Genomic DNA, 14,794 nt, shown 5'->3' on the forward strand with positions numbered 1-14,794 from the left:
TGCCTTGCTTTGCCTCTTGCCTTCCCTTGATTTGCCTCTTGCCTTACCTGTGCTTGCCTTTTGCATTGCCTTTACTTGCCATGCCTTTTGCCGTGCCTTGTCTTGCCTTGCCTCTTGCCTTGCCTTGCCTTGCCTCTTGCCTTGCCTTGCCTTGCCTTGCCTCTTGCCTTCCCTTGATTTGCCTCTTGCCTTATCTGTGCTTGCCTTTTGCATTGCCTTTACTTGCCATGCCTTTTGCCTTGCCTTCCCTTGCCTTGCCTCTTGCCTTGCCTTGCTTTGCCTCTTGCCTTCCCTTGATTTGCCTCTTGCCTTACCTGTGCTTGCCTTTTGCATTGCCTTTACTTACCATGCCTTTTGCCGTGCCTTGTCTTGCCTTGCCTCTTGCCTTGCCTTGCCTTGCCTCTTGCCTTCCCTTGATTTGCCTCTTGCCTTACCTGTGCTTGCCTTTTGCATTGCCTTTACTTGCCATGCATTTTGCCTTGCCTTGCCTCTTGCCTTGCCTTGCCTTGCCTTGCCTTACCTTCCCTCTTGCATTACATTGCCTTGCCTCTTGCCTTCCTTACCTTGCCTCTTGCTTTGCCTTGCCTTGCCTGTTGCTTTGCCTTGCCAGTTGCCTTCCCTTGCCTTTCGTCTTTCCTTGCCTTTCGTTTTGCCTTGCCTTGCCTTGCCTTGCCTTGGCTCTTGCTTTGCCTTGCTTTTCCTCGCTTTGCCTCTTGCCTTGCCTCACCTTGCCTTTTGCATTGCCTTTACTTGCCATGCCTTTTGCCGTGACTTGCCTTGCCTCTTGCCTTGCTTTGCCTTGCCTTGCCTTTCCTTACCTTCCCTCTTGCATTACATTGCCTTGCCTCTTGCCTTCCTTACCTTGCCTCTTGCTTTGTCTTGCCTTGCCTTGCCTCTTGCTTTGTCTTGCCTTGCCTGTTGCTTTGCCTTGCCAGTTGCCTTCCCTTGCCTTTCGCCTTGCCTTGCCTTTCGTTTTGCCTTGCCTTTCGTTTTGCCTTGCCTTGCCTTGCCTTGCCTTGCTTTTTGCCTTGCCTTGTCTTTCCTTTTGCCTTGCCTTGCTTTCCCTTTTGGCTTGCCTTGCCTCTTGCCTCTTGTCTTGCCTTGCCTTGCCTCTTGCATGGCCTTATGTGGCCTCTTGCCTTTCTTGCCTTGCCTCTTCCCTTCCCTTGCCTCTTGCCTTGCCTTGCCTCTTCCCTTGCCTTGCCTCTTCCCTTGCCTTGCCTCTTCCCTTGCCTTGCCTCTTGCCTAACCTTGCTTTGCCTCTTGTCCTGCCTTGCCTCTTGCCTATTTCCTCGCCTTGCCTCTTGCCTTGCCTTGCTTGCCTCTTGCCTTGGCTTGCCTTGCCTCTTACCTTTCCTTGCCTTGCCTCTTGCCTTCCCTTGCCTTGCCTCTTGCCTTGCCTTGCTTTGCCTCTTGCCTTCCCTTGATTTGCCTCTTGCCTTACCTGTGCTTGTCTTTTGCATTGCCTTTACTTGCCACGCCTTTTGCCTTGCCTTGCCTCTTGCCTTGCCTTGCCTCTTCCCTTGCCTTGCCTCTTGCCTTGCCTTGCCTCTTCCCTTGCCTTGCCTCTTGCCGTGCCTTGCCTCTTGCCTAACCTTGCTTTGCCTCTTGTCCTGCCTTGCCTCTTGCCTATTTCCTTGCCTTTCCTCTTGCCTTGCCTTGCCTTGCCTTGCCTCTTGCCTTGCCTTGCTTTGCCTCTTGCCTTGCCTTGCCTTGACTCTTGCCTTCCCTTGCCTAGCCTCATGCCTTTCCTCTTGCCTCCTTACCTTGCCTCTTGCTTTTCCTTGCCTTGCCTCTTCCCTTACCTTGCCTGTTGCCTTGCCTTGTCTTGCCTTGCCTTGCCTCTTGCCTTGCCTTGCCTTTTTCCTTGCCTTTTTCCTTGCCTTGCCTTGCCTTGCCTCTTGCCTTGCCTTGCCTTGTGTCCTGCCTTGCCTCTTTCCTTGCGTTGCCCTCCCTTTTCTTGCCTTTTCCTTTTCTTGCCTTGCCTCTTGCCTTGTCTTGCTGTGCCTCTTGCCTTGCCTTGCCTCTTTCCTTTCCTTGCCTAGCCTCTTGCCTTGCCTCTTTCCTTACCTTGCCTTGCCTCTTGCCCTGTCTTGCTGTGCCTCTTGCCTTGCCTTGCCTCTTGCCTCTTGCCTTGCCTTGCCTTGCCTTGCTTCTTGCCTTGCCTTACCTCTTGCCTTGCCTTCCTTCTTGCATTGCATTGCCTTGCTTCTTGCGTTGCCTTCCTTATCTTTTGCATTGCCTTGCTTTGCCTTGCCTTTTGCCTTGCCTTGCCTTTCCTTTTGCCTTCCCTTGCCTTGCTTTGACTTTTCAATTACCTTGCCTCTTCCCTTGCCTTGCCTTGCCTTGCCTCTTGCCTTGCCTTCCCTCTTGCATTGCATTGCCTTGCCTCTTGCCTTGCCTTCCTTGTCTTGTGCATTGCCTTGCCTTTCCTTTTGCCTTCCCTTGCCTTGCTTTGACTTTTGAATTACCTTGCCTTGCCTTGCCTGTTGCCTTGCCTTGCCTTGACCTGCCTCTTCTCTTGCCTTGCCTTGACTCTTGTCCTCCCTTGCCTAGCCTCATGCCTTGCCTCTTGCCTTGCCTTGCCTGTTACCTTGCCTTGCCTTGCCTTGTCTTGCCTTGCCTTCTCTTGCCTCTTGCCTTGCCTTGCCTCTTGCTTACCTTGCCTTGTATCTTGCCTTGTCTTGCCGTGCCTCTTGCCTTGCCTTGCCTTGCCTCTTTCCTTGTCTTGCCTTGCCTTGCCTTGCCTTCCCTCTTGGCTTGCCTTGCCTTGACTCTTGCCTTCTCTTGCCTAGGCTCATGCCTTGCCTCTTGCCTTCCTTACCTTGCCTCTTGCCTTGCCTTGCCTTGCCTCTTGCCTTGTCTTGCCGTGCCTCCTGCCTTGCCTTGCCTCTTTAGTTGCCTGGCCTTGAGTCTTGCTTTCCCTTGCCTAGCCTCATCCCTTGCCTCTTGCCCTCCTTACCTTGCCTCTTGCTTTGCCTTGCCTTGCCTCTTCCCTTGCCTTGCTTGCCTTGCCTCTTGCTTTGCTTGCCTTGCCTCTTGCCTTGCTTGCCTTGCCTCTTGCCTTGCCTCTTGCCTTGCCTTGCCTTGCCTTTTGCCTTGCCTTTTCCCTTGCCTTGCCTTGCTTCCCCTTTTTCCTTTCCTTTCCTTTTGCCTTTCCTTGCCTTTCCTTTTGCCTTGCCTTGCCTTTTGCCTTGCCTTGCCATGCCTCTTGCCTTGCCTTGCCTCTTTCGTTGCCTTGCCTTGACTCTTGCCTTCCCTTGCCTAGCCTCATGCCTTGCCTCTTGCCTCCTTACCTTGCCTCTTGCTTTGCCGTGCCTTGCCTCTTCCCTTACCTTGCCTCTTGCCTTGCCTTGCCTCTTGCCTTGCCTTGCCTTATCTCTTGCCTTGCCTTGCCTTCCCTCTTGCATTGCATTGCCTTGCTTCTTGCATTGCCTTCCTTGTCTTTTGCATTGCCTTGCTTTGCCTTGCCTTTTGTCTTGCCCTGCCTTTCCTTTTGCCTTCCCTTGCCTTGCTTTGACTTTTGAATTACCTTGCCTCTTCCCTTGCCTTGCCTTGCCTTGCCTCTTGCCTTGCCTTCCCTCTTGCATTGCATTGCCTTGCCTCTTGCCTTGCCTTCCTTGTCTTGTGCATTGCCTTGCCTTTCCTTTTGCCTTCCCTTGCCTTGCTTTGACTTTTGAATTTCCTTGCCTTGCCTTGCCTTGCCTGTTGCCTTGCCTTGCCTCTTCTCTTGCCTTGCCCTGACTCTTGTCTTCCCTTGCCTAGCCTCATGCCTTGCCTCTTGCCTTGCCTTGCCTGTTACCTTTCCTTTCCTTGCCTTGCCTTGCCTTGTCTTGCCTTGCCTTCCCTTGCCTCTTGCCTTGCCTTGCCTCTTGCTTACCTTGCCTTGTATCTTGCCTTGTCTTGCCGTTCCTCTTACCTTGCCTTGCCTCTTTCCTTGTCTTGCCTTGCCTTGCCTCGCCTCTTGGCTTGCCTTGTCTTGCCTCTTGCCTTGCTTTGCCCTGCTTCTTGCCTTGCCTTGTCTTTTGCCTTGCCTTGGCTTTCCTTTTGCTTTGCCTTGCCTCTTGCCTTGCTTCTTGCCTTGCCTCTTGCTTTGCATTGCCTTCCCTTGACTTGCCTTTGCCTTGGCTTGCCTTGCTTCTTGCCTTGCCTTGCCTCTTGCCTTGCCTTGCTTTGCGTCTTGCCTTGCTTCACCTTGCTTTTTGCATTGCCGTGACTTTCCATGCCTTTTGCCTTGCCTTGCCATGCCTTGCCTTGCCTTGCCTTGCCTCTTGCCTTGGCTTGCCTTGCCTTTTGCCATGCCTTGCCTCTTGCCTTGCCTCTTGCCTGGCTTTGCCTTGCCTTGCCTCTTGCCTTGCCTTGCTTGCCTCTTGCCTTGGCTTGCCTTGCCTCTTACCTTTCCTTGCCTTGCCTCTTGCCTTCCCTTGATTTGCCTCTTGCCTTACCTGTGCTTGCCTTTTGCATTGCCTTTACTTGCCATGCATTTTGCCTTGCCTTGCCTTGCCATGCCTTTTGCCTTGCCTTGCCTTACCTTCCCTCTTGCATTACATTGCCTTGCCTCTTGCCTTCCTTACCTTGCCTCTTGCTTTGCCTTGCCTTGCCTTGCCTCTTGCTTTGCCTTGCCAGTTGCCTTCCCTTGCCTTTCGCCTTGCCTTGCCTTTTGCCTTGCCTTGCCTTGCCTGTTGCCTTGCCTTGCCTCGCTTCTTGCCTTGCCTTGCCTCGCCTCTTGCCTTGCCTTGCCTCGCCTCTTGCCATGCCTTGCCTTCCCTGTTGCCTTGCCTTTCCTTGCCTCTTGCCTTATCTTGCCTTGCCTCTTGATTTCCCTTCCCTTTTTTCTTGCCTTGCCTTTGTTTTCCTCTTGCCTGGCCTTGCCTTTCCTCTTACCTTGCCTTGCTTGCCTCTTGCATTGACTTGGCTTGCCTCTTACCTTTCCTTGCCTGGCCAATTGCCCTGCCTTGCCTCTTGCCTTGCGTAGCCTGGCCTGTTGCCTTGCGTAGCCTTGCCTATTGCCTTGCCTAGCCTTGCCTCTTGCCTGGCCTTGCCTTGCCTCTTGCCTTGCTTTTCTTGCCTGTTGCCTTGGCTTGCCTTGCCTCTTACCTTCCCTTGCCTTGCCTCTTGCCTTCCCTTGCCTTGTCTCTTGCCTTGCCTTGCTTTGCCTCTTGCCTTCCTTTTCCTTGCCTCTTGCCTTGCCTTGCCTCTTGCCTTGCCTTGCCTTGCATCTTGCCTTGCTTGCCTTGCCTCTTGCCTTGTCTTGCCTGGCTCTTGCATTGCCTCTTGCCTTCCTTGCCTTGCCTCTTGCCTTGCCTTGCCTCTTGCCTTGCCTTGCCTCTTCCCTTTCCTTGCCTTGACTCTTGTCTTCCCTTGCCTAGCCTCATGCCTTGCCTCTTGCCTTCCTTACCTTGCCTCTTGCTTTGCCTTGCCTTGCCTTTTCACTTGCCTTGCCTTTTCGCTTTCCTTGCCTTGCCTTGCTTTGACTTTTACCTTGCCTTTCCTTGCCTTGCCTTGCTTTCCTTTTTGGCTTGCCTTGCCTCTTGCCTCTTGCCTTGCCTTGCCTCTTGCCCTGCCTTGCTTGCCTCTTGCTTTTGCTTGCCTTGCATCTTATCTTTCCTTTCCTTGCCTCTTGCCTTCCCTTGCCTTGCCTCTTGCCTTGCCTTGCCTTGCCTTTCTTTTTGCCTTCCCTTGCCTTGCTTTGACTTTTGAATTACCTTGCCTTGCCTTGCCTGTTGCCTTGTCTTGCCTCTTCCCTTGCCTTGCCTTGACTCTTGTCTTCCCTTGCCTAGCCTCATGCCTTGCCTCTTGCCTTGCCTTGCCTTGCCTGTTACCTTGCCTTGCCTTGCCTTGCCTCTTGGCTTGCCTTGCCTTTTCCCTTGCCTTGCCTTGCCTTGCTTTGCCTTTTTCTTTTCCTTTCCTTTCCTTTTGCCTTTCCTTGCCTTTCCTTTTGCCTTGCCTTGCCTTGCCTTTTGCCTTTCCTTGCCTTGCCTGTTGCCTTGCCTTCCCTTGCCTCTTGCCTTGCCTTGCCTTCCCTTGACTCTTGCCTTCCCTTGCCTAGCCTCATGCCTTGCCTCTTGCCTCCTTACCTTGCCTCTTTCTTTGCCTTGCCTTGCCTCTTCCCTTACCTTGCCTGTTGCCTTGCCTTGCCTTGCCTTGCCTTGCCTCTTGCCTTGCCTTGCCTCTTTCCTTTCCTTGCCTTGCCTTGCCTTGCCTCTTGCCTTGCCTTGCCTCTTGCCTTACCTTGCCTTGCCTTGCCCTGTGCTCTGCCTTGCCTCTTGCTTTGCGTGCCCTCCCTTGTCTTGCCTTTTCATTTCCTTGCCTTGCCTCTTGCCTTGTCTTGCTGTGCCTCTTGCCTTGCCTCTTTCCTTTCCTTGCCTTGCCTCTTGCCTTGCTTTGCCTTGCCTCTTTCCTTTCCTTGCCTTGCCTCTTGCCTTGCCTTGCCTTGCCTCTTGCCTTGCCTTGCCTTGCCTCTTGCGTTGCCTTGCCTTCCCTCTTGCATGGCATTGCCTTGCCTCTTGCCTTGCCTTCCTTGTCTTGTGCATTGCCTTGCCTTTCCTTTTGCCTTCCCTTGCCTTGCTTTGACTTTTGAATTACCTTGCCTTGCCTTGCCTGTTGCCTTGCCTTGCCTCTTCTCTTGCCTTGCCTTGACTCTTGTCTTCCCTTGCCTAGCCTCATGCCTTGCCTCTTGCCTTGCCTTGCCTGTTACCTTGCCTTGCCTTGCCTTGTCTTGCTTTGCCTTCCCTTGCCTCTTGCCTTGCCTTGCCTCTTGCTTACCTTGCCTTGTATCTTGCCTTGTCTTGCCGTTCCTCTTGCCTTGCCTTGCCTCTTTCCTTGCCTTGCCTTGCCTTGCCTCGCCTCGCCTCGCCTCGCCTCTTGGCTTCCCTTGTCTTGACTCTTGCCTTCCCTTGCCTAGGCTCATGCCTTGCCTCTTGCCTTCCTTACCTTGCTTCTTGCTTTGCCTTGCCTTGCTCCTTGCCTTGCCTTGCCTGTTGCCTTTCCTTGCCTTGCCTGTTGACTTGCCTTGCCTTGCCTTGCCTCTTGCCTTACCTTGCCTTGCCTCTTGCCTCTTGCCTTGTCTTGCTGTGCCTCCTGCCTTGCCTTGCCTCTTTAGTTGCCTTGCCTTGAGTCTTGCTTTCCCTTGCCTAGCTCATCCCTTGCCTCTTGCCCTCCTTACCTTGCCTCTTGCTTTGCCTTGCCTTGCCTATTCCCTTGCCTTGCCTTGCCTTGCCTTGCCTGTTGCCTTGCCTTGCCTTATCTCTTGCCTTCCCTTGCCTTGCCTCTTGCCTTCCCTTGATTTGCCTCTTGCCTTACCTGTGCTTGCCTTTTGCATTGCCTTTACTTGCCATGCCTTTTGCCTTGCCTTGCCTTGCCTTGCCTCTTGCCTTGCCTTGCCTTACCTTCCCTCTTGCATTACATTGCCTTGCCTCTTGCCTTCCTTACCTTGCCTCTTGCTTTGCCTTGCCTTGCCTTTCCTGTTGCTTTGCCTTGCCAGTTGCGTTCCCTTGCCTTTCGCCTTTCCTTGCCTTTCGTTTTGCCATGCCTTGCCTTGCCTTGCGTTGCCTTGCCTTGCCTTGCCTTGCGTTGCCTTGCCTTGCCTTGCCTTGCCTTGCCTTGCCTTGCCTTGGCTCTTGCTCTGCCTTGCTTTGCCTCGCTTTGCCTTTTGCCTTGCCTCGCCTTGCCTTTTGCATTGCCTTTACTTGCCATGCCTTTTGCCGTGCCTTGCCTTGCCTTCCGTCTTGCCTTGCCTTGCCTTGCCTCTTGCCTTGCCTTCCCTCTTGCCTTTCCTTGCCTTGCATTTTGCCTTGCCTTGCCTCTTCCCTTGCCTTGCTTTGACTCTTGCCTTGCCTTGCTTTGCCTTGCCTTTTCCCTTGCCTTTCCTTGCCTTGCTTTTTGCTTTGCCTTGCCTTGCCTCTTCCCTTGCCTTGCCTCTTGCCTTGCCTTGCCTCTTGCCTAACCTTGCTTTGCCTCTTGTCCTGCCTTGCCTCTTGCCTGTTTCCTCTTGCCTTGCCTTGCCTTGCCTCTTGCCTTGCCTCTTGCCTTTTTTGCCTTGCCTCTTGCCTGGCTTTGCCTTGCCTTGCCTCTTGCCTTGCCTTGCCTCTTGCCTTGCCTTGCCTCTTGCCTTGCCTTGCTTGCCTCTTGCCTTGGCTTGCCTTGCCTCTTACCTTTCCTTGCCTTGCCTCTTGCCTTCCCTTGCCTTGCCTCTTGCCTTGCCTTGCTTTGCCTCTTGCCTTCCCTTGATTTGCCTCTTGCCTTACCTGTGCTTGCCTTTTGCATTGCCTTTACTTGCCATGCCTTTTGCCGTGCCTTGTCTTGCCTTGCCTCTTGCCTTGCCTTGCCTTGCCTCTTGCCTTGCCTTGCCTTGCCTTGCCTCTTGCCTTCCCTTGATTTGCCTCTTGCCTTATCTGTGCTTGCCTTTTGCATTGCCTTTACTTGCCATGCCTTTTGCCTTGCCTTCCCTTGCCTTGCCTCTTGCCTTGCCTTGCTTTGCCTCTTGCCTTCCCTTGATTTGCCTCTTGCCTTACCTGTGCTTGCCTTTTGCATTGCCTTTACTTACCATGCCTTTTGCCGTGCCTTGTCTTGCCTTGCCTCTTGCCTTGCCTTGCCTTGCCTCTTGCCTTCCCTTGATTTGCCTCTTGCCTTACCTGTGCTTGCCTTTTGCATTGCCTTTACTTGCCATGCATTTTGCCTTGCCTTGCCTCTTGCCTTGCCTTGCCTTGCCTTGCCTTACCTTCCCTCTTGCATTACATTGCCTTGCCTCTTGCCTTCCTTACCTTGCCTCTTGCTTTGCCTTGCCTTGCCTGTTGCTTTGCCTTGCCAGTTGCCTTCCCTTGCCTTTCGTCTTTCCTTGCCTTTCGTTTTGCCTTGCCTTGCCTTGCCTTGCCTTGGCTCTTGCTTTGCCTTGCTTTTCCTCGCTTTGCCTCTTGCCTTGCCTCACCTTGCCTTTTGCATTGCCTTTACTTGCCATGCCTTTTGCCGTGACTTGCCTTGCCTCTTGCCTTGCTTTGCCTTGCCTTGCCTTTCCTTACCTTCCCTCTTGCATTACATTGCCTTGCCTCTTGCCTTCCTTACCTTGCCTCTTGCTTTGTCTTGCCTTGCCTTGCCTCTTGCTTTGTCTTGCCTTGCCTGTTGCTTTGCCTTGCCAGTTGCCTTCCCTTGCCTTTCGCCTTGCCTTGCCTTTCGTTTTGCCTTGCCTTTCGTTTTGCCTTGCCTTGCCTTGCCTTGCCTTGCTTTTTGCCTTGCCTTGTCTTTCCTTTTGCCTTGCCTTGCTTTCCCTTTTGGCTTGCCTTGCCTCTTGCCTCTTGTCTTGCCTTGCCTTGCCTCTTGCATGGCCTTATGTGGCCTCTTGCCTTTCTTGCCTTGCCTCTTCCCTTCCCTTGCCTCTTGCCTTGCCTTGCCTCTTCCCTTGCCTTGCCTCTTCCCTTGCCTTGCCTCTTCCCTTGCCTTGCCTCTTGCCTAACCTTGCTTTGCCTCTTGTCCTGCCTTGCCTCTTGCCTATTTCCTCGCCTTGCCTCTTGCCTTGCCTTGCTTGCCTCTTGCCTTGGCTTGCCTTGCCTCTTACCTTTCCTTGCCTTGCCTCTTGCCTTCCCTTGCCTTGCCTCTTGCCTTGCCTTGCTTTGCCTCTTGCCTTGCCTTGCCTTGACTCTTGCCTTCCCTTGCCTAGCCTCATGCCTTTCCTTTGCCTCCTTACCTTGCCTCTTGCTTTTCCTTGCCTTGCCTCTTCCCTTACCTTGCCTGTTGCCTTGCCTTGCCTTGCCTTGCCTCTTGCCTTGCCTTGACTTTTTCCTTGCCTTTTTCCTTGCCTTGCCTTGTCTTGCCTCTTGCCTTGCCTTGCCTCTTGCCTTGCCTTGCCTTGCCTTGCCTTGCCTTGTGTCCTGCCTTGCCTCTTTCCTTGCGTTGCCCTCCCTTTTCTTGCCTTTTCCTTTTCTTGCCTTGCCTCTTGCCTTGTCTTGCTGTGCCTCTTGCCTTGCCTTGCCTCTTTCCTTTCCTTGCCTTGCCTCTTTCCTTACCTTGCCTTGCCTCTTGCCCTGTCTTGCCGTGCCTCTTGCCTTGCCTTGCCTGTTGCCTTGCCTTGCCTCTTGTCTTGCCTTACCTCTTGCCTTGCCTTCCCTCTTGCATTGCATTGCCTTGCTTCTTGCGTTGCCTTCCTTGTCTTTTGCATTGCCTTGCCTGTTGCCTTGCCTTGCCTTTCCTTTTGCCTTCCCTTGCCTTGCTTTGACTTTTGAATTACCTTGCCTCTTCCCTTCCCTTCCCTTGCCTCTTGCCTTGCCTTCCCTCTTGCATTGCATTGCCTTGCCTCTTGCCTTGCCTTCCTTGTCTTGTGCATTGCCTTGCCTTTCCTTTTGCCTTCCCTTGCCTTGCTTTGACTTTTGAATTACCTTGCCTTGCCTTGCCTGTTGCCTTGCCTTGCCTTGACTTGCCTCTTCCCTTGCTTTGCCTTGACTCTTGCCTTCCCTTGCCTAGCCTCATGCCTTGCCTCTTGCCTTGCCTTGACTCTTGTCTTCCCTTGCCTAGCCTCATGCCTTGCCTCTTGCCTTGCCTTGCCTGTTACCTTGCCTTGCCTTGCCTTGTCTTGCCTTGCCTTCCCTTGCCTCTTGACTGGCTTTGCCTCTTGCTTACCTTGCCTTGTATCTTGCCTTGTCTTGCCGTGCCTCTTGCCCTGCCTTGCCTTGCCTCTTTCCTTGTCTTGCCTTGCCTTGCCTTGCCTTGCCTCTTGCCTTGCCTTGCCTTGACTCTTGTCTTCCCTTGCCTAGGCTCATGCCTTGCCTCTTGCCTTCCCTTGCCTAGGCTCATGCCTTGCCTCTTGCCTTCCTTACCTTGCCTCTTGCCTTGCCTTGCCTTGCCTCTTGCCTTGTCTTGCCTCTTTAGTTGCCTGGCCTTGAGTCTTGCTTTCCCTTGCCTAGCCTCATCCCTTGCCTCTTGCCCTCCTTACCTTGCCTCTTGCTTTGCCTTGCCTTGCCTCTTCCCTTGCCTTGCTTGCCTTGCCTCTTGCCTTGCTTGCCTTGCCTCTTGCCTTGCTTGCCTTGCCTCTTACCTTGCCTCTTGACTTGCCTTGCCTTGCCTTGCCTTTTGCCTTGCCTGTCCTTGCCTTGCCTCTTGGCTTGCCTTGCCTTTTCCCTTGCCTTGCCTTGCCTTGCCTTGCTTTGCCTTTTTCTTTTCCTTTCCTTTCCTTTCCTTTTGCCTTTCCTTGCCTTTCCTTTTGCCTTGCCTTGCCTTGCCTTTTGCCTTGCCTTGCCTTGCCTCTGCCCTTGCCCTGCCTGTTGCCTTGCCTTCCCTTGCCTCTTGCCTTGCCTTGCCTTCCCTTGACTCTTGCCTTCCCTTGCCTAGCCTCATGCCTTGCCTCTTGCCTCCTTACCTTGCCTCTTTCTTTGCCTTGCCTTGCCTCTTCCCTTACCTTGCCTGTTGCCTTGCCTTGCCTTGCCTTGCCTTGCCTCTTGCCTTGCCTTGCCTCTTTCCTTTCCTTGCCTTGCCTTGCCTCTTGCCTTGCCTTGCCTCTTGCCTTACCTTGCCTTGCCTTGCCCTGTGCCCTGCCTTGCCTCTTGCTTTGCGTGCCCTCCCTTGTCTTGCCTTTTCATTTCCTTGCCTTGCCTCTTGCCTTGTCTTGCTGTGCCTCTTGCCTTGCCTCTTTCTTTTCCTTGCCTTGCCTCTTGCCTTGCCTTGCCTTGCCTCTTGCCTTGCCTTGCCTTGCCTCTTGCGTTGCCTTGCCTTCCCTCTTGCATTGCATTGCCTTGCTTCTTGCGTTGCCTTCCTTGTCTTTTGCATTGCCTTGCTTTGCCTTGCCTTTTGCCTTGCTTTGCCTTTCCTTTTGCCTTCCCTTACCTTGCTTTGACTTTTGAATTACCTTGCCTCTTCCCTTGCCTTGCCTTGCCTCTTGCCTTGCCTTGCCTTGCCTCTTGCCTTGCCTTCCCTCTTGCATTGCATTGCCTTGCCTCTTGCCTTGCCTTCCTTGTCTTGTGCATTGCCTTGCCTTTCCTTTTGCCTTCCCTTGCCTTGCTTTGACTTTTGAATTACCTTGCCTTGCCTTGCCTGTTGCCTTGCCTTGCCTCTTCTCTTACCTTGCCTTGACTCTTGTCTTCCCTTGCCTAGCCTCATGCCTTGCCTCTTGCCTTGCCTTGCCTGTTACCTTGCCTTGCCTTGCCTTGTCTTGCTTTGCCTTCCCTTGCCTCTTGCCTTGCCTTGCCTCTTGCTTACCTTGCCTTGTATCTTGCCTTGTCTTGCCGTTCCTCTTGCCTTGCCTTGCCTCTTTCCTTGCCTTGCCTTGACTCTTGCCTTCCCTTGCCTAGCCTCATGCCTTTCCTTTGCCTCCTTACCTTGTCTCTTGCTTTTCCTTGCCTTGCCTCTTCCCTTACCTTGCCTGTTGCCTTGCCTTGCCTTGCCTTGCCTCTTGCCTTGCCTTGACTTTTTCCTTGCCTTTTTCCTTGCCTTGCCTTGCCTTGTCTTGCCTCTTGCCTTGCCTTGCCTCTTGCCTTGCCTTGCCTTGCCTTGCCTTGCCTTGCCTTGTGTCCTGCCTTGCCTCTTTCCTTGCGTTGCCCTCCCTTTTCTTGCCTTTTCCTTTTCTTGCCTTGCCTCTTGCCTTGTCTTGCTGTGCCTCTTGCCTTGCCTTGCCTTGCCTCTTTCCTTTCCTTGCCTTGCCTCTTGCCTTGCCTTGCCTCTTTCCTTACCTTGCCTTGCCTCTTGCCCTGTCTTGCCGTGCCTCTTGCCTTGCCTTGCCTGTTGCCTTGCCTTGCCTCTTGTCTTGCCTTACCTCTTGCCTTGCCTTCCCTCTTGCATTGCATTGCCTTGCTTCTTGCGTTGCCTTCCTTGTCTTTTGCATTGCCTTGCCTGTTGCCTTGCCTTGCCTTTCCTTTTGCCTTCCCTTGCCTTGCTTTGACTTTTGAATTACCTTGCCTCTTCCCTTCCCTTCCCTTGCCTCTTGCCTTGCCTTCCCTCTTGCATTGCATTGCCTTGCCTCTTGCCTTACCTTGCCTTGCCTCTTGCCTGTTGCCTTGTCTTGCTGTGCCTCCTGCCTTGCCTTGCCTCTTTAGTTGCCTTGCCTTGAGTCTTGCTTTCCCTTGCCTAGCTCATCCCTTGCCTCTTGCCCTCCTTACCTTGCCTCTTGCTTTGCCTTGCCTTGCCTATTCCCTTGCCTTGCCTTGCCTTGCCTTGCCTGTTGCCTTGCCTTGCCTTATCTCTTGCCTTCCCTTGCCTTGCCTCTTGCCTTCCCTTGCCTTGCCGCTTGCCTTGCCTTGCTTTGCCTCTTGCCTTCCTTTTCCTTGCCTCTTGCCTTGCCTTGCCTCTTGCCTTCCCTTGATTTGCCTCTTGCCTTACCTGTGCTTGCCTTTTGCATTGCCTTTACTTGCCATGCCTTTTGCCTTGCCTTGCCTTGCCTTGCCTCTTGCCTTGCCTTGCCTTACCTTCCCTCTTGCATTACATTGCCTTGCCTCTTGCCTTCCTTACCTTGCCTCTTGCTTTGCCTTGCCTTGCCTTTCCTGTTGCTTTGCCTTGCCAGTTGCGTTCCCTTGCCTTTCGCCTTTCCTTGCCTTTCGTTTTGCCATGCCTTGCCTTGCCTTGCGTTGCCTTGCCTTGCCTTGCCTTGCGTTGCCTTGCCTTGCCTTGCCTTGCCTTGCCTTGCCTTGCCTTGGCTCTTGCTCTGCCTTGCTTTGCCTCGCTTTGCCTTTTGCCTTGCCTCGCCTTGCCTTTTGCATTGCCTTTACTTGCCATGCCTTTTGCCGTGCCTTGCCTTGCCTTCCGTCTTGCCTTGCCTTGCCTTGCCTCTTGCCTTGCCTTCCCTCTTGCCTTTCCTTGCCTTGCATTTTGCCTTGCCTTGCCTCTTCCCTTGCCTTGCTTTGACTCTTGCCTTGCCTTGCTTTGCCTTGCCTTTTCCCTTGCCTTTCCTTGCCTTGCTTTTTGCTTTGCCTTGCCTTGCCTCTTCCCTTGCCTTGCCTCTTGCCTTGCCTTGCCTCTTGCCTAACCTTGCTTTGCCTCTTGTCCTGCCTTGCCTCTTGCCTGTTTCCTCTTGCCTTGCCTTGCCTTGCCTCTTGCCTTGCCTCTTGCCTTTTTTGCCTTGCCTCTTGCCTGGCTTTGCCTTGCCTTGCCTCTTGCCTTGCCTTGCCTCTTGCCTTGCCTTGCCTCTTGCCTTGCCTTGCTTGCCTCTTGCCTTGGCTTGCCTTGCCTCTTACCTTTCCTTGCCTTGCCTCTTGCCTTCCCTTGCCTTGCCTCTTGCCTTGCCTTGCTTTGCCTCTTGCCTTCCCTTGATTTGCCTCTTGCCTTACCTGTGCTTGCCTTTTGCATTGCCTTTACTTGCCATGCCTTTTGCCGTGCCTTGTCTTGCCTTGCCTCTTGCCTTGCCTTGCCTTGCCTCTTGCCTTGCCTTGCCTTGCCTTGCCTCTTGCCTTCCCTTGATTTGCCTCTTGCCTTATCTGTGCTTGCCTTTTGCATTGCCTTTACTTGCCATGCCTTTTGCCTTGCCTTCCCTTGCCTTGCCTCTTGCCTTGCCTTGCTTTGCCTCTTGCCTTCCCTTGATTTGCCTCTTGCCTTACCTGTGCTTGCCTTTTGCATTGCCTTTACTTACCATGCCTTTTGCCGTGCCTTGTCTTGCCTTGCCTCTTGCCTTGCCTTGCCTTGCCTCTTGCCTTCCCTTGATTTGCCTCTTGCCTTACCTGTGCTTGCCTTTTGCATTGCCTTTACTTGCCATGCATTTTGCCTTGCCTTGCCTCTTGCCTTGCCTTGCCTTGCCTTGCCTTACCTTCCCTCTTGCATTACATTGCCTTGCCTCTTGCCTTCCTTACCTTGCCTCTTGCTTTGCCTTGCCTTGCCTGTTGCTTTG

The sequence above is a fragment of the Loxodonta africana genome, chromosome X (assembly GCF_030014295.1).
Source record: "Loxodonta africana isolate mLoxAfr1 chromosome X, mLoxAfr1.hap2, whole genome shotgun sequence".
Taxonomy (NCBI): domain Eukaryota; kingdom Metazoa; phylum Chordata; class Mammalia; order Proboscidea; family Elephantidae; genus Loxodonta; species Loxodonta africana.